The sequence below is a fragment of the Xyrauchen texanus genome, chromosome 6 (genome assembly GCF_025860055.1).
Source record: "Xyrauchen texanus isolate HMW12.3.18 chromosome 6, RBS_HiC_50CHRs, whole genome shotgun sequence".
Classification (NCBI taxonomy): Eukaryota; Metazoa; Chordata; class Actinopteri; order Cypriniformes; family Catostomidae; genus Xyrauchen; species Xyrauchen texanus.
The window spans coordinates 14,243,899-14,262,086 of NC_068281.1; the positions used below are offsets into that span (position 1 = coordinate 14,243,899).

Below are 18,188 nucleotides of genomic sequence, written 5' to 3' on the forward strand. Positions count from 1 at the left end.
ATTGTTTGAATCCAGGTGTACTACACTGTAAAAAAATTACTGTAAATGTACGGCCAAATTCCTACCGCAATCTACTGTGATTCTTAAATAAAGTAGTTTGCCGTTAAAAATGTTGCATTCTGGGCGGTCAAGAGCAGGCTCACTTTGAAGTGACTAGTTCTACGGTAAATAGCTGTTCTATGCAAGGCATTAGGGGAAAATGTACATTTAAAATCGTGAAATCATTATCATCTTGAAAAGCTATAGTGACATTTTGAAACAAATATATATCATGATGATTCTGACCAACTCTCTGTTCTTTATCATCTCACATCAGCCTTCACTTGTCTGTCTAATGAGAAGTCAAATAAAAAAAATCAACCTTTGAAGCAATGTACATATTAAATGTATAGATTTGCCAGGATTGAAAAAGTGTATTTTTATGATAATAACAAAAAAAAAAACAACAACCTGCACACAGTAAAATAGCAGCATAGCACTGCATTGTGGGTTATAATGGTGAAATACCCATAAGCCTTTGCGCTTGGATAAGTATGCATGCCCTGGAAATGCATTGGGGCTACAAAAATGTAAAAAAACATGTACAAAAGTTTTTATTCAGACTTAATAGAAGTCTTAGTTTAATTATTATTGTTGTTTTGTTATCAATAGTTGTGTTTTGTTTAAAGTCACCATTATGGTTAGTTTTCTCTTGAGCTGGCACCTTGGACCTTCTTTATTATTATATTACATTCATCCGAAGAGTCAATTTGTGTTTAAGTAAAGCACAAGTCGATGCACTGTGTTAGTTGGAAGACAAAACCTGAGCTCAGACTGAATATCTGATCCTAGCTCGCACACGGCACTAAACATGTCAATAGTGATGCATTACACATAAAAACATAAAAGTAAAATCAGTAAAAGATATTTCAGCAAAATTATTTCAGCAAACTGAGTGTTTGATGTTTATGATGAACTTACAGAATAACAGAAGTTGACAACAAGATACACACAGATATCAACTCTCGGCATACAAAACGCAACAATGGTGACAATTAACAAACATACCTTTACATAAAAAAGTAAAAGCTGAACATTAAAAATACAAGTATCTTACCAGCAAATAGTAAAAAATCTAAGTAAATTCTTCATGCCGCAGTGCATGCTGGGAACATAGCTGTTAATTTCAACAACAGTAGACAGTAAGTAATTGAACAGCAATATACTGCTGAATTGCATTTGTATAATGTAGCTGCCAAAAACAGTATCTTGCTGTTAATTTCAAGAATGGTAACAAACCGTATTTTTAAAGTATAATGCTGGCAACCACAGCTGCCAGTAGTTTACTGTTTTTCTTACAGGATTCTTTTTACAGTATACCAACAAAAGTTTTACTGTGTTAAAATCAATAAAAACACACATCAAAGTCAGCACAATGTTGCTCCTAAATCAATTTAATGAGCTCACCAAGAGATAAACGAATGTGACGTTTCAAACTACATGCTCTTCATCAGACTCTCTCATCTGAAGTAGCTCGAAATGTCATGTTCATTTATCTCTTGGTGAGCTCACTAAACTGATTTGGGAGCAACAGTGTGCTGACTTTGAAAAAACTGATTTCAAAAGGTTAAGTCCATATCAACAATGCAAGGCAAAACATTTTTTAAAAAACCTTTCACTCAGCTCTATTTTTTTTGTACATAGCTGTATGGATAATTAGAGCAATAATTTCACAAGACAATACATAAGTGATGAAATAAACCAAGTTCTATATAAAACTTTACAATGTCAAACATGTGTAATAAAATAACTGAATGCTTGTTGTATGTAAAAGAGCAGCATGAACATTCTTAAAAATATATTGTGTTCTATCATGTACCAGGGTGAGTAAATGATGATAACATTTTCATTTTGGGTGAACAAATCCTTTAAATAGCAATAAAAAAAAAGTGGTAAATATTTTGTTGTTTCTGTTTACTTTATTTTCCCAAACCTCTTCAAACCATCAGTGATTTTGATTTTGTGCAATGCTCCTCTGACTCTTTCTCAACTGCTGACGAGTCTGACAAGGTTGTGGGATTGGTCACATCATCCCAATTTTCAAACCATTTTTTAATGTTGTTGTCTTGCACTATTAGAAGAAAAATAATAATTAAGAAGAGAAGAACTCTTTTGTAGAGATTAGATAAAAACAAAAACAATGCAATGAAGCAATAAAATGGAAATTCTAAATCTGGTGTAACACAAGGGGTTAATTCTTTAGAAACTGACAACACAATAATCAAATCAATGTTTTGCTTTTATAGGAAAAACCAGCATCTCTTTTTCAGTCTGGCTACTTACTAAAAGGTTGATACAGGATGAGGGTTCCTCTCTCGAATTTGTCCGACTTACATGGTTACCCATAATCACTGTCATATCCATCTGCACAGGTGTCAGGGGCAAAGTGTTCATTCTGGCTAACATCTCTACTTTCTTAATTAACTCTGTGACCTGTGTCCTATCGTCCCACTGCTTGTTGTTGAGGATGTGATACCTGTTTCTAAATTTTTTGATCAGCCACTGCAGAGCATCTCCTTCACTCTCAATATGTTCCTCAATAGTGGGGGTCCCCTTCCAATCACCCCAGCTGAACACAACTAAACAGTGATTCCAAACATTCCATGTGCTCCTTGATTGACCTCCTGTGTGCTTCAGTAAAGGCAACATCAGACTGCACTACCAGTAAAACTACATGAGGTCCTGGTGGACACAGAGAAACAGCAGAGATGATTCCCTGCTTTATCGTCTCTGTAGTCTCCTTGACAGTTGCATATGGCCACCACCAGGAGTGTCAATGACAATAACTTTTTGTTTTTCCACCTCGTGTTCTCTTTTTCCACATCGTTTTGTCCTGTCCTTCTCCTTGTTTTCAATGTTTAGTGTAGTGTGTGCTACTGAGGTCTTCCCAACATTTATACTTCCCATCAGCAAAATCCTTAACTCTGACAAACTGCAACTTTCCTCTTCTGGAAAGAGAGAGAAAATGTGAATGAATGTTTGGTATGCAGTTTGGATCATATTTTCATATCATCCCACAAAAAAAAAAATAATCTAATTTAAGGTAGGCCTACAAAGACTGAAAGACTTGTTCTTCAATATCCTCAAACAACCTGCTGACAATTTGAAAGGACTGTCCAAAAAATCTCATGAAACAGTTTTTCCACATTTAGTCATTTTTTGTGAGTTAAACTGAACAACATGAACTCTGTTCCCACATTTCTTTATAACACTATGAAGGTCTTCCCCTGCACTCTCAATTAGCTGTCTGGTATCTGCATCTGTTTGGTTCCTGTTGAGATACATCAGCAGCACTATGATGTGGTTCCAGATCTCCTCCCCAAGAATCTCCATGTGTTCTATGACTCCATTTAAGTGCATATCTGTGAATGGGGCGTGCAGATTGATGCCTCGGAGGAAGGCATGTGGTATCGGACACATGTCTAAACTGTGTATAATCTCCATCTTTATACATTTTGAACTCTCTGCCAGACTGATGTTTTTCCACCATCCTGGTGTCACTACCAGAGTAACTGACCTGTTCTGAACAGTCCTATATCTTATCTCACTCTTCACAATCTCTTTGCCCACTTTAAACTCGTTTTCATTAAGGATGGCATTTGCTGCGCTGCATTTGCATTCTGCTTTACTACCAATTATTATGACCTTTATCTCTGGGAGTGTTGTGCAATCTGCAAGAGAAAATAAAGATTTGCGTGTTATCCGCACCTGTTGTTAATGACTTCAATGGAAAGTTCAATGGAAAGTTGTCTTTCTGTAAATGGCAAAAGTAAATCACTGTATTAGTCTGGGGTGGAATCTGATTACATTGCATTGCTGTTGTTGCTTTCATCAGAGTTTACATTCAATAAGCATTTGATTGATAGCACTGCTTGGTAAATATAACTGTTGTAACAAGCAACATTTCTGTGGTTCATGTTCTTTCAGTTTCTTCAAAAATAACTTGGTTCTATCTGATGACATTCCAAAACACATTTGTGGCATTCTGTAAATGCACAGGATATTTAACTAATGTTCATCATCATTACAGGGTGAATAATGCTGTGTAATGTCTAATCTTTATTTAAGTTGCAACCTAAATAAAACCTATGAGGAATTAAACATCTTCTTCTGGAGCATGACCAAGGTTAGCATTGTAAAAAACAAAACAAAAAAAACAAAAACAAAACTGAAATAAATTATTCTGGAACTGAATATTAATCTAATTAAATCTCTACAAGAACATGAAGTTGTTTTGATATTTACACCTTTGTGTAACCTTCTTGATTTTGCCATAATTTGTTTTTATCATTTTATCATCAATATTAGATATGTTTTCATAACACTTATGTCTGACCCTCAGTACTCATCGAATAAGAATGTTAAGTAAAAAAAATATTTGTGGCAAATTAACTGTTAAACATTAGAGAAACTCACTGTCATTAAGATCAGCGTCCTTTTCCAGTCCATCATTTGTCAGACTGTTTCTTAATCTGTATAAATCTTGCAGTCCTATTTATTGTCCACTCTCCAATCTCTCCACTTTATGTCCAATCTCTTCTTGCTGATAATCATTTAAAACATTTTTAGTTTGTTCTGGTTTACAAATGTGTCTCTGGACTGATAAACCTGATGTTCTGTTTTCTCAACATCATGAAGGTTGAAAAACAAACTCCACCCTATCAAGATTGAAAAGTAATAGAGTTACAAACATTCATTTACAATTCCCTAATGTGGCTATAATTTCTTTTGACAGTGAACTGCCTTAATTAAACTGAAAACGAAAAATATTCAACTTTAAATAAAAAAAAAGATTCTATGTTTTCACATTTTTCATGGCAAATGTTCTTAAAGTCAATTTCTAAATTATGTTGGAAATGAGCAACTCTAGTTGGCAGTTTTGCTGACACTTAATGGAATAGCTCAACCAAAAAATAAAATTAAATCATACTCTAATGTACTGTAACCCTTATGTTATTTCAAACCCTTATGGCTTTTGTTCTTCTGTGAAACATAATTTAGATTTTAAGCAAAATGTAAGGGACTGACAGGGGCTATTCCAGACTGATCTCACAGTGAAATAGTAAGGTAGGTTGAATTTTCTTTATCTAAGATCAGTCTGTGCTTACTGAAATTTGAAAAACTGCCCCAATAGCCAAAGCAGTAAGATGTGTTGGTCATATGGGCACGTGTGAGCTTGATTTTCAGGTGCAAACTCCACGAAGGAACACACAGCTCTGTTACTTGGTGCGCTAGGCGATATTTTTATACTGTTACAGTTATATTGTTACATTATTAACAAACATAAACAGGGGCGGATCTAGAAATGTGGAAAGGAGGGGCCAGAGAGGGACCACAGCGTGCAGAGAGGGGCCAAATTAATAGCCCATCTAATACACAAGGAACATAAAAACAAACTTGTTATCAATCCTTGCATAATTATGTTATATCTTTTACATACTCCTCTTCTCACAGAGGTTATCAGGAGCGGTTCTTTGATAACAACTGAAAACATATTTATCATGAATTTAATTGACATTAGTTGGATCACATTTACATCCATTTACAAATGACAATAAATTTACACAGAATAGAACCCAAACCTCAAATTGCATAATATAAATTAAATATAAATCTATCCAAACAAATCTAACATAATGATTTTGTAACATATTCCCTGTTGTCTTTTGTTTTTGTGCTTTTATGTTGAAATTCTTGTTTAGTTATTGTTAATTTTTGTAGTCCTTTGAAGTTTCATTTTATGATTGGTTTTCCCCTCATTGTTTCCACTGGTGTCCCTCGTTCCCTTGTATATTTAAGCCCTTGTTTCCCCTGTTAGTTTGTCAGTTCTCATATGTGTTGTCATGTTCTGTGCCTGGTTTCCTGCATTTTATTATATTCCGAGGTACCTTGTTTATCTTTTGTTTCATTAAAGCTGCACTTGGATCCTCATTCTTTGCCTGCCTCGTCACAGTGTTATGGTTGTGAGACATGCACCCTCAGACACCGAAAAGAGAATCCAGGCATTTGAGAACAAGTGCCTGAGAAAGCTACTCCTCATCTCATACCTTGAATGGAAGAACAATGAATACTGTATGTTCAAAACAAAGTAAACAGCCCACATGAAACACTTATGGTCACTGTGAAGAGATATAAGCTGGCATGGTTTGGCCATGTCACCCGCCATGACAATTTTCCAAAGAATATTCTTCAAGGAACATTTGAACGCAGTCGAAGATGTGGAAGACCAAGAAAAACTTGGATGGACAACATCAAGGAATGGCCATGCCAGAGCTTCTGGCAACAGTGAAGGATAGTCTCAGCTGCAGCATCCATCATGTCACCCCAATGACCAGCAAGGTCACAGGAAAGGTGATGATGGATTCCATCAGATTTACTGAGTAGAAACTGGCAGCCTGTGTGCAAGTCACATTTGATTAAATGTGTTCATTACACTTAAGCTTTCAGATATCAAAGGCAGATATCTATGTTAATATATATATATATATATATATATATATATATATATATATATATATATATATATAATTCCAGCTGATAGACATGGGCTTCTCCATCAGTAATGCCAATTTAATTCATAATCAGCCTGACAGCATAACAAAGCTGTGGTTCTGTATAGTAAAAGAAACTACTATGAGTTTTTTCCTGTATTAATGGCCATACATTATAAAATGGAAAGAGACATTGCAAGCTATTTAAAACTTAACCATCAGTAAGTCTATTTTGCACAAGGAGGAAAACGACTCGGTTACTAACGTAACCTCGGTTCCCTGAGAGGAGGGAACGAGTATTGCGTAAGTAGCTTACGCTATGGGAAAACTCCGTTTCTCGAGAAATATTGAAGTCTTTATGTAAAACGCATTGCAGCTGCACAGCAGACAGCAATGAGCGAGGCAGCTCGGTCATTGGCTGTGCTGCAGCAACTTGCTCGAACCAATGACGGGGCGACTCTGAACGCGCGACCAATGGGCGCGTGCTTCGCGCTCGCGCGCTCAGAGCCCGCCAAGATGGGCGTGGGCCCCGTCATGAGAGTTCTTTAGGTTCAATCGACTGAAGCGAACTGACCAAGCACTAGCACGACAGCTTACGCAATACTCGTTCCCTCCTCTCAGGGAACCGAGGTTAACTTAGTAACCGAGTCGTTCCCTATCGAGAGGTCTCTCCTATTGCGTAAGTAGCTTACGCTATGGGAACACCATGCAAAACGCCGTGCGTGCTGACTTCGCTCTATAAAGCCAGAGGCAGATGCCTGAGCCTTAAAGCAAAGTGATTATTCCACGAGCCGGCCAACGGCGAGCTACATAATGGGATAGTATAGAGCGCCTTCCAAGGTGGTCCATGGTGGGGTGCTCATAGTACAAACACAAGCACATATCTTATGTACTGAGTTTTTTATGTACTGATATGCATAAAAAATCCTTTAAGTCAGTCAGAGACGGACCTATAAGGGAGGAGATAATGCTCAGCATATACATACTCCAGTCCATTCTATAGTCAGACTGATAGAATGTTGGAATGCAATGAGGGGACCTGTAGGTTATAAAACCTGATAAATGTCGAAGGTGAGGCCCAGCCTGCCGCCGCACAAATATCTTCAATGGGTATCCCACTCGACCACGCCCACGAGGAGGCCATGCTCCTCGTAGAGTGAGCTCTGACGCCTAAGGGGCAATGAAGGCCCTTGGCTTCATAAGCCAGCGCTATAGCATCCACTATCCAGCGCGATATTCTTTGCTTTGAAACTGCGAGACCTTTAGTGCGGCCGCCAAAGCATACGAATAATTGTTCAGTCTGTCTGAACAGGGCAGAACGTTCCAAATATACTCTGAGCGCCCTGACCGGGCAGAGTAAATTAGCGTCGCTTTCGTCTGCTGGGGACGATAGAGCTGCCAGAGATATCACCTGTACTCTGAAGGGTGTGGAGAGCACTTTAGGAATATACCCATGCTTTGGCCTAAGGACAACTCTGCAGTCGTTAGGTCCAAATTCCAGGCAAGCAGCGCTTGATGACAGCGCATGCAGGTCGCCCACTCTCTTGACTGAGGCGAGCGCCAGCAAGAGCGCAGTTTTGAGCGAGAGCTGTTTAAGGTGCACGGTTCGGAGAGGTTCGAACGGGGCACTCTTGAGTGCGTCCAGGACCGTGGCCAGGTCCCAGATCGGCACCGAGGGGGGGTTTCCTAGCGCCTCTTAGGAAACGAATGATTAGGTCGTTTTTCCCTAATGAATGTCCTTTATCAGGATTGTGTGACGGCGCTATGGCAGCCACATAGACTTTGAGCGTGGAGGGTGTGCGGCCCGCCTCCAGCAGCTCTTGCAAAAAAGGCGAGTACACTTGGTATCTCGCACGATTTGGGGTTCAAGCTCTTGGTATCACACCAGTCACTGAACACTTTCCACTTTTGGGCATATAAGCGCCTCGTAGAGGGCGCTCGCGCCTCAGTGATGGTTCTCAAAACTCCACTGGGGAGGTTCTCGGGAACCCGTTGAGGGGCCATGCATGGAGGGCCCACAGATCGGGCGGGGATGAAGAATCATCCCGTTGGCCTGCCTGAGGAGGTCTAGCCTCAACGGAATCGGCCATGGGGCAGATTGCATCATCTGCATCAGTTCTGGAAACCACGTCTGGTTTTTCCAGAGTGGGGCTACCAGGAGCACTGCACATTTCACTTCCCTGATCCGACTGATGACCTGAGGTAGCATCGCGATCGGGGGAAAAACATACAAGGGGCGGCTCGGCCAGACTTGGGCGAGCGCGTCCGTGCTCTTTGAGAAGAAAAGGGGGCAGTGCGCATTTTCCCTGGAGGCGAAGAGGTCGACCTCTGCCTCGCCAAAGGTTTGCCATAACCACTGAACCGTCAAGGGGTGGAGAGACCATTCTCCTGGGAGAACCTTGTCTCTGGACAGCATGTCCGCTCCCTGGTTCAGGGCGCCTGGCACATGCGCTGCTCTCAGCGAGCGCAGGTGGTGCTGTGACCATAAGATGAGCTCCCTGGCCATAGAGTGCAGGGAGCTCGACCTGAGTCCACCCTGGCGATTTATATACGAAACTACCGTCATGTTGTCCGTTCGGACCAGGACGTGTTCAATTTCAGGTACGGAAGCAGGGCTCTGAGAGCCAAGGCGACCGCTTTCATTTCCAGACAGTTTATATGTAGGTGCTTTTCCGGGTTTGACCAAAAGCCGGAGACAGGCCTGCCCTCGTAAAGGGCCCCCCATCCTATTTTGGAGGCATCTGTCGTGATCATTTTTCTCCGCGTATTCACGCCCAGACTCACGCCGGTTTGATACCAGTTGACGGCTTTCCAGGGCGTCAGGGCTTTTATACAGCCGTGATTCGCTCTGATCAAAAAGTGGCCCGAGCGCCACGCGTGAGTGGGGACACGGCTCTTGAGCCAGCGCTGGAGAGGACGCATGTGCAACAATCCTAGCTGGAGTACAGCTGATGCCGAGGCCATGAGACCGAGAATTCTTTGAAATCGTTTGACGGGCGCGCGCCCGTTCTGAATGATGTTGCAAGGCGTCGAATAGAGAGCGCGCGCTCTGATGAGAGGCGCGCTGTCATCTGCACTGAGTCTAGCACTATTCCCAGAAAAGAGATATTCTGGCTGGGGATAGCACGCTCTTTGCAAAATTGATTCTCAGACCCAGGCATTCTAGATGGCTGATAATCCAAGATCTGTGCGTCGTTAACTGACCCTCTGATTGTGCTATGATTAGCCAATCGTCGAGGTAATTCAGTATTCGCACTCCCGCTGTCTCAGGGGGAAAGTGCCGCGTCCATACATTTCGTGAATGTACGGGGGCCAATGATAGGTCGAATGGTAGTACTGTGTACTGGTATGACTGTCCCTCGAAGCTGAATCTCAGAAAAGGCCTGTGATGAGGCGCTATCGGAATGTGAAAGTAAGCGTCTTTCAAATCCACTGATAGAAACCAATCCCCGGGGCGAACTTGCGCGAGGATATGTTTGGTTGTTAACACTCTGAACGAGCGAATCATTAAAGCTTTGTTCAGATGTCTGAGATCTAGGATGGGGCGGAGGCCACCGTCCTTTTTCGGGACGAGAAAATAGCTGTAAAAACCCGCCTCGCTCATAGAGGGAGGAACAGTTTCTATAGCGCCCTTCTCTATCAGTTTGAGCACCTCGGTGCGTAGAACATGTGACACATCTTTCCTCACTTTCGTCTCGACCACCGCTGAAAAACATGTCGGGGATTATTTCCCAGGCTTTTGCTCGCACAGATATGGGCTGAATGCTGGCTGGGGGCGTGTCGCAGTGACGTATGGGCCCCACCGGCAAATTGCCTTGTGCTAACACTGAGTTTACAGCTCTCAGAGGCGCAGGTGCGCGCTGAGCAGCCGTGTTGAGTGCCGAGTGCAGGGGTGCGTGTGAGAGTACAGGCACGCGCGCTATCTCCGAAATGCTTGCAGCATGAGTCGGAGAAATGCTTGAAACTGTATGGACAGAGTTTTCGGGTGGGGGTGCATACATTGTAATAGGCACGCGCGCCACATTCATAAAGCTTCCCGCTCTTAGCGGGGAGTCTCTTGGCTCGCGCATCACATCTGTGATGTTTGCGGCATGAGACAGAGAACTGTTTGAAACTGTATGGGCAGCGCTTATGGGTGGGGGTGCATATACTGTAGTAGGCACGCGCGCCACTTTCATAAAGTCTTCCGCTCGCGGCGGGGTTTTTTTTTGGCTATGCATACAGTGTTTGTGTGTAGGGGTGCATGCATGGCAGCAGGCGCGCTACTTTTATAGTATTTCCCGCTTTTACTGGGGAAGTGTTTATAACTGTGGGAACAGTGCTTGTGTGTAGTGGTGCATACATGACAATAGGCACACGATCTACATTTATGGAGCGTCCAGCTGAGCTGGGGAAGTATTCGGCACTGTTTGGACAGTATTAATATGTGGGAATGCGCACTTTAGTGTGGACACGTGACCCCTTACTGACACAGGCAGAAAATGTGCTAACACTGAGCTTACAGCTCTCAGAGGCGCGGGCGCGCGCTGAGCAGCTGTGTTGAGTGCCGAGTGCAGGGGTGCGTGTGAAATCACAGGCACGCGCGCTATCTCCGTAATGCTCGCAGCATGAGCTGGAGAAATGTTTGAAAACTATATAGACAGTGTTTACGGGTGGGGGTGCATACATTGTAATAGGCACGCGCGCCACTTTCATAAAGCTTCCCGCTCTTAGCGGGGAGTTTCTTGGCTCGCGCGTCGCATCTGTGATGCTCGTGGCATCACAGATGCGAGCTAGAGAACTGTCTGGAACTGTATGGGCAGTGCTTATGGGTGGGGGTGCATATACTGTAGTAGGCACGCGCGCCACTTTCATAAAGCCTCCCGCTCGCGGCTGGGTTTTTGGCCATGCATACAGTGTTTGTGTGTAGGGGTGCATGCATCACAGCAGGCACGCTCGCTACCTTTATAGTATTTCCCGCTTTTACTGGGGAAGTGTGTATAACTGTGGGAACAGTGCTTGTGTGTAGTGGTGCATACATGACAATAGGCACACGATCTACATTTATGGGGCGTCCAGCTCGAGCTGGGGAAGTATTTGGCACTGTTTGGACAGTATTGATATGTGGGAATGCGCACTTTAGTGTGGACACGTGACCCCTTAGTGACACAGGCAGAAAATGTGATTTCTGTGTGTTGCCGTTAAAACGGCGTTTGATTGCAGGTGAGCGAGTTCTGTGATTGGCCCATTGACTGCTGTACAGACATTTCCAGCCGCCTGTAAGGGGACTGGGTAATGTTTTACACGTTTTGGAGACGGGAGGCGCCGCCCTGGCTCGCTGTTGCTGCGGCGGTCTCTGGCGGCTCTGTGACGAGCTGGAGCGCTTGGGCAGGAAGTGACGCATAGCCTGCGAATCCTTCCGAGCTTCAGTGAAGCGTTCAGTGAACTCTCTTACCGTTTTAGACAGGATGCGGACGATCTCTGAGTCCATGATGGTGCCCGTGCTCGTGTCCGCTAATGTCGACGGCGCGGGGTCGAAGGCCGAGCCCGGCCAGTCGTCGGATGCAGGGTCAATTGGAAAGGCTGTCATCCTTTTCACCGTCGTCCCCTGACGCGCCGAACGAGACGAGACCCACCGATATAGAGATGAAGCTTGGCCAAGTTAAAGAACAGAATACAAACTGGATTGTGATTGGAATAAATTACAACATTTTGACTGAGTAGCTTTGGGATTGCAACATTGAGGATCCTTGTGCATAATTTATAATAATTTTAGCATCCAGTGTTCAATATCACTGCATAATTTGATTACAATTGCATTAGAAACTTGAAGTGTATCCTAGCTTTTCCTTTGCATATGTGAATCATCCCTAAATTGCTTTCTTACAACATTTGGACAGTTATTGGCTAAAATCATTAAGGCACTATAGGATGATTAACAACTCTCAGTGGCTTGTGGATTTGCTATTTTCAAATACTTTATTAATATTTTAGGCTACTTTGTTGAGCAAAACTCATAAATGCAGTGACAGCAACTTTGATAAAACTTAAAAGAAATCTTAAGCTGAAACTCATGTTATACAGTATCAAGAACATAATGCGAACTGAAACCTCCCAGATGTCGACTCCATTACACCCCAAGCATGTTGATAGCATTGGAAATGACCTAATTTTACAAATCAGCTGTAACAGCATTGGCTTCACAGAATTCATTGACTGAGTACAAGTCTCCCCTTATTGATGTACGTATGAACTTGCATGATGATTAATAATTTACAGTATAAGAAATCAATTCAAGAATTTGACAGTGAATTAAGGAAATTGCATGGGATTGTATGATATAAAATAATCTATCCATAGAGGTATGTATCACATGCACAATTCCACACACACAGAAGATATATAATCACAATTTTACAATTCTATTACAGCAGACACATGTACATTTGAAACAATCATATTAAAATGACATAACATGACCGTTTGTAGTCACAGAATTGTCGATTGTAATTGAAATCCTCATTGTAATGGCCCATTATAGGTGGGGTGATGTTACAATAATAAGTATATTTCAATAAAAATATTTTAAAACATAAGCATGCAAACAATTAAAAAAAAACCTTCTTTTTACATTACTGAATAGAATATGTAAAATGCAAGGTGATGAATAAAGAGAAACTAAATTTGAACTATATGATCCCATACAAAGTCAAAAAATATTTGTAAAATGTCTATTATAATGCTAATTTGATGGCATACTGCACTTCTTCAACAGTAATAGACTTGTTTTCTATCATGTCAAAGAATTATTCTTTTAGTTACATATATAAGCCAATGTAGTTTGAGAAACTGCATTAAAAAATTAACAAATATGAAAGTTATCTGTAAAGTTGAACAACAATATAAGCCTTCACTTATTTGCCATTTCAATTTTGGGATGCATTGTTTAAACTTTCTTTGCTTGCCGTACCTCTCACAGACAGTCAGGTGGAATCCAAGGTTGGATTTGTTCCTCTGAAATTTCCTCCATCCCACTTTGTGATCCGCTCTCGTAGCCAGACGCTTTATCCAAATCCTGAATCCATTTCTTAACATACTCTTCTGATTCACTTTCTTTCACTGTAGACAAATTTGACAATTCAGGCAAACTCATTTCACAGAATTTTGCTGATAAAACTGAAAATTTGTCAATTATTTGTGTGAAGTTAAGTAAGGGATTCATTTATTTTGTGACTAACAATTCATTTATTAAATCAATATTTCCATTTTTGGGGGGAAAACAGAATCACTTTTGAAGGAAATGTGTCAGGCCACTCACTATAAGGTGGTTCAAATACAATGCTTCCTCTCTCCAAATTAATTTCAGAGCTGTCATCCATCTCCACAGGTGTTAGGAAATGTGTGTTCACTTTGGCCATCATCTCTACCTTTTCAATCAACTCTGTGACCTGTTTCCTATCTTTCCATTGCCTGTTATTGAGGACGTGGTACCTGTTTCCACATTTGCTGATTAGCCATTGCAGATTTTCTCCTTCACTCTCAATGTGTTCTTCAATAGTGGGGGCCCCCAGCCAATCACCCCAGCTGAAAACCACTATACTGTGATTCCAGACATTTTGACCTAACAGTTCCATGTGCTCCTTGATAGACCTTCTGTGTGCCTCAGTGAAGGCGATACCTGGCTGCACAACCAGCAAAACTGCATGAGCGCCTGGTGGGCAGAAAGACAAACTGGAGATGATCTCTTGCTTGATTGGTTTGGGAGTCTCCTTCACAGATGAGAACATCCACCATCCGGGTGTGTCAATGAGAATTACTTTTTGACCGTCTTCATCTTTTTCTCTCTTCTCACATTGTTTGGTTCTGCCCTGCTTATACATAGGCTCATTAACGATGGTGTTTGCCACTGATGTCTTCCCAACAGTACAGCTACCCATCAAGAGAATCCTTAACTCTGGAAAACGACAACTTTCTCCTGGAAAAAAAAGGGGATAAGGGAGAATGTAAAGGAAGCAATTCTTAGCATGTACAGTAGCTTGAATCATGTTATCTGGCTATTACTGTAATTTTCGATTGATTAGAAAGTTTTCATAGGTGCAATATGTTATTCCTGCACCACTAGAGACACCGAATGGAATTGCAAAAACAATGACTGATGCAATTTGAGGATCACAGTGTTTACACTCTACAAGAAAATCATATTTTAAACAACTTAAATATAGTTGTTTCTGAACATTAAACAGTGATAGGGGAGAGATTTTTAACATTAAACAAATTACACACATCACCTTTAAGCTGCAGACTGATAACAAAAAGATGCTCCATACCTTTTAGGTGCTCTTTCAAAGTTTTTGTTACTTGGGTCTTTCTTTCTTCTGCTCGCTCTTTCATCGTCCTTCTTTTTTGCTCCATATCTTCAAACAATCTGTGGTCAATTTTAAAGGACTGTCCAGCATGTTGTGCGTCTAAACTTTCTATCTCACAAAACAATTGTTCCATATTTAACCCTTTACTCTTTTTGAAGACATGATATCTGTTCCCACACATATTTATTACCCTATGAAGTGCTTTCCCTGCTTTGTCAATTAGCTGTTTGTTATCTACATTTCTGTGGTTAGTGTTGAGATACATCAGCAGCACTATGGTGTGATTCCAGATCTCCTCCCCAAGAACCTCCATGTGATCTATGACTCCATTTAAATGCCTCTCTGTGAATGTGGAGTGCAGGTTGATGACTAGAAGGAAGGCATGTGGTGTAGGACACATGTCTAAACTGTGTACAATCTCCATCTTTGTGAGCTCTGAGCTCTCTGATAGAGAATGGTTCATATGCCATCCTGGTGTCACTACCAGAGTAACTGACCTGTTCTGAACCGCCCTATGTCTTATCTCACTCTTCACAATCTCTTTGCCCACTTTAAACTCCTCTTCATTAAGGATGGCATTTGCTGCGCTGCATTTGTATTCTGCTTTACTACCAATTATTATGACCTTTATCTCTGCAAGTGTTGTGCAATCTGCAAGAGAAAACATTTGAAAAGGAATGTAAATCATGTTTTAAAAACTTGTATAGATAAATGTGCATTTTTCTTGCTCTCTTTCTGACCTTATGATGAACTTTCCTTAACATGGAAAATGTATTCAAGATGTGTTTGATATATATATATATATACACACACAGTACACACTATCACTGTTTGGGAAATAAAGTTGTTGCATAAAACATTTCTGTGGTTCTCATTCTTTCAGTTTCATTTAAACCTGATACAATTCCATCATACCTTTTGTGTATTTCTTCCTCTACACCTTTACCACATTATACACAGTACACACTTTACTTAAAAAAATAATTTCTACAGCATGATGTATACAAATAAATATACAATGTTTGCTTAATTTAAATATCTTACATTACAATCAAGTTAAACCTACTTGGAGTTTAAGGTCTCTATTTGGAACATGATACGTTCAAAAGGAAGAGTTTGGTATGGGAGGTTAATTTGTAAGATTAATTTAGAAGAATGTTAAACACATTCCCAGAAACTTCAGATACACACTTTGATTATTAACAGCATTAAAGAAACTTACTGCCATCATGATCAGAGTCCACAACTGCCTCCATCCTCATCACAGACTGAGTTTGACAAATTTAAATGATTCTTGCAGTCCTTCTCAATTTGTACTCTTTCACTCCTTTTCTCTCTCTCTCACTCTTTTTAGTCAGTCTTGATCTTCCTCAATTGCATAAATGAACATAATGAGCGTGTCAAGCATATCACATGTGTCTGATAAACCTGATTTACTGGTTTGTCAGTTTTACTAGTTTTGAGTGGAAAGAAGAAGCACAGACTCGATAAACACTTTCGTTTACACGATAAACACTTATTTATTGCAAACTGGAATAACTGAAATAATAATAACTAATAATAACTGACTCATAACTTAAAAATCATAGAAATGTAATACAAGCAGGAAAGATTAAAGCTATATGTACGCCCTATTATTTTCCCATTGTAAACACTCCAATAGTGAGTATTCACAAGGATTCATTAACTTTTTTCAAACTTCACATCCTTGTTTGTGAATAGAGAACATTCAGTCATTAATAAATGTATTCATTTATCTGTAGTGTTTCCAGGATTCTTACTTTCAATGGTCAAAGTTCTAAGTCTGTTTTGTTTTAAGTAACTTGATCCCCATTCCCATCATCCTGATGTGTTTACACATCTTTTGCTTCTAAACATTTTCTGCAAACATGAAGTTATTTGTATAATCTATTCTATGCATTAATCCTTGTCTGTTGTGCTGGTTGTGCTTCTGCTCAATGTATTTATACTTACTTTATATTAGCAATTTAGTCCATTTTTTTCAGCTTGTGAACTTGATTCACTAATAAACTGAAACCTAGATCCTATTCTTTACAATGCATCCCCATTTACAATTACAAATTAATCTTTATTTCCAATATTTTTGTGTTAACAACATTATACATGACTGTCTTTGCAAAATAAGGTGTAAAATTGTTTTGGTATCACTTTGCAATAATGTTGTATTCATTTGCATTTGTTAATTACATTAATTATTACATTAGACATTAACAATACTTTTCAGTCCATATTAAACTTGTTTAATGTTAAATTCAATACATATGCCTACAACTACATTTTTTAACGTTAAAATCTTTTATAAAACGTTGTACATTAGCATTAGTTAATGCATTATGAACTAACATAAACAAACAATAATGAAATGTCATTAAAAAATTGACATTTATTTATGATTAATAAATGCTGTAAATCTATTGTTAGTTCATGATACATAAACCTTATTGTAAATTGATACCATCATTTTACTTACATTTCCTTATTCACTTGCACTCACCTCACACCCCTTCTGTTACAGATCATGTGATGTCTTAGTAGTGTTCTGTGATGAGAGGTCAGACAGTCCGGTTAAGAAGCCATCTGCCACACATGCACGCACATACTCTGGATTAATTTACAGTTTACTGAGTCACTCACACGCTGAAGCAAACAAGTTGTTTGATTCATGAAACAACCCGCTTGTATTACATTTCAGAACTCTGTAAGTGGGCACTGACATGGCTTAAGTAAGAAAAATATTCATTTATACATCAGACTTATTCCTTGAAAATATTAGGCTGGCATTCCCCATTGAATTTTATCCTGACTTTTGAAAAACATCTCAAGTTGACTATGGCATTGTCGATGGGCACAGCACATGATGACAGATATGATGCAGGATCAAGTGTTGGATTTTGCAGCATTTGGTAAGACAGTGTTTTTTTCTTAATTATTCATGTTGGCTGCCATGTTGATGGAAAAACAAATCATGCATATTCATGTTATTGATTTTTTATTCTAAATATGACGTGAAGACCTACTTTCTAAATATTTTTGTTTACTATGTTATTTTGTTTTTTATATCTACAACTCGGAAACTTTTATTTTACTCCACACCGCTACACTAGCATTTTTGTTTATTGGCATAATTTGAATATGAATGAGATAAACTCCAGTTCCAGCAATTAACGTATTTGCTCCAATACCGAACTCACTCAAGATATAAGGCCTATAAGTCACACCAACACACATTTTCAGCAGTTATGTGTGTAATTCAATTAATCTGGTTGTGGAAAAAATCTTGTCGATCAACTAA

The 18,188-nt window shown here is 40.1% G+C and overlaps 1 long non-coding RNA gene and 1 pseudogene across 1 annotated transcript; both read right to left on the minus strand.

The window, feature by feature from the left end:
• Window positions 1–507: 507 nt before the first annotated feature.
• On the minus strand, window positions 508–16,245 carry LOC127645113 (GTPase IMAP family member 8-like; annotated as a pseudogene).
• On the minus strand, window positions 4,383–12,099 carry LOC127645221 (uncharacterized). The gene is made up of 3 exons (XR_007970767.1): window positions 11,965–12,099; window positions 5,928–6,086; window positions 4,383–4,697 (listed from the first exon to the last, which is right to left on the minus strand). It is a non-coding gene; the product is annotated as an uncharacterized LOC127645221 (long non-coding RNA).
• Window positions 16,246–18,188: the final 1,943 nt, after the last annotated feature.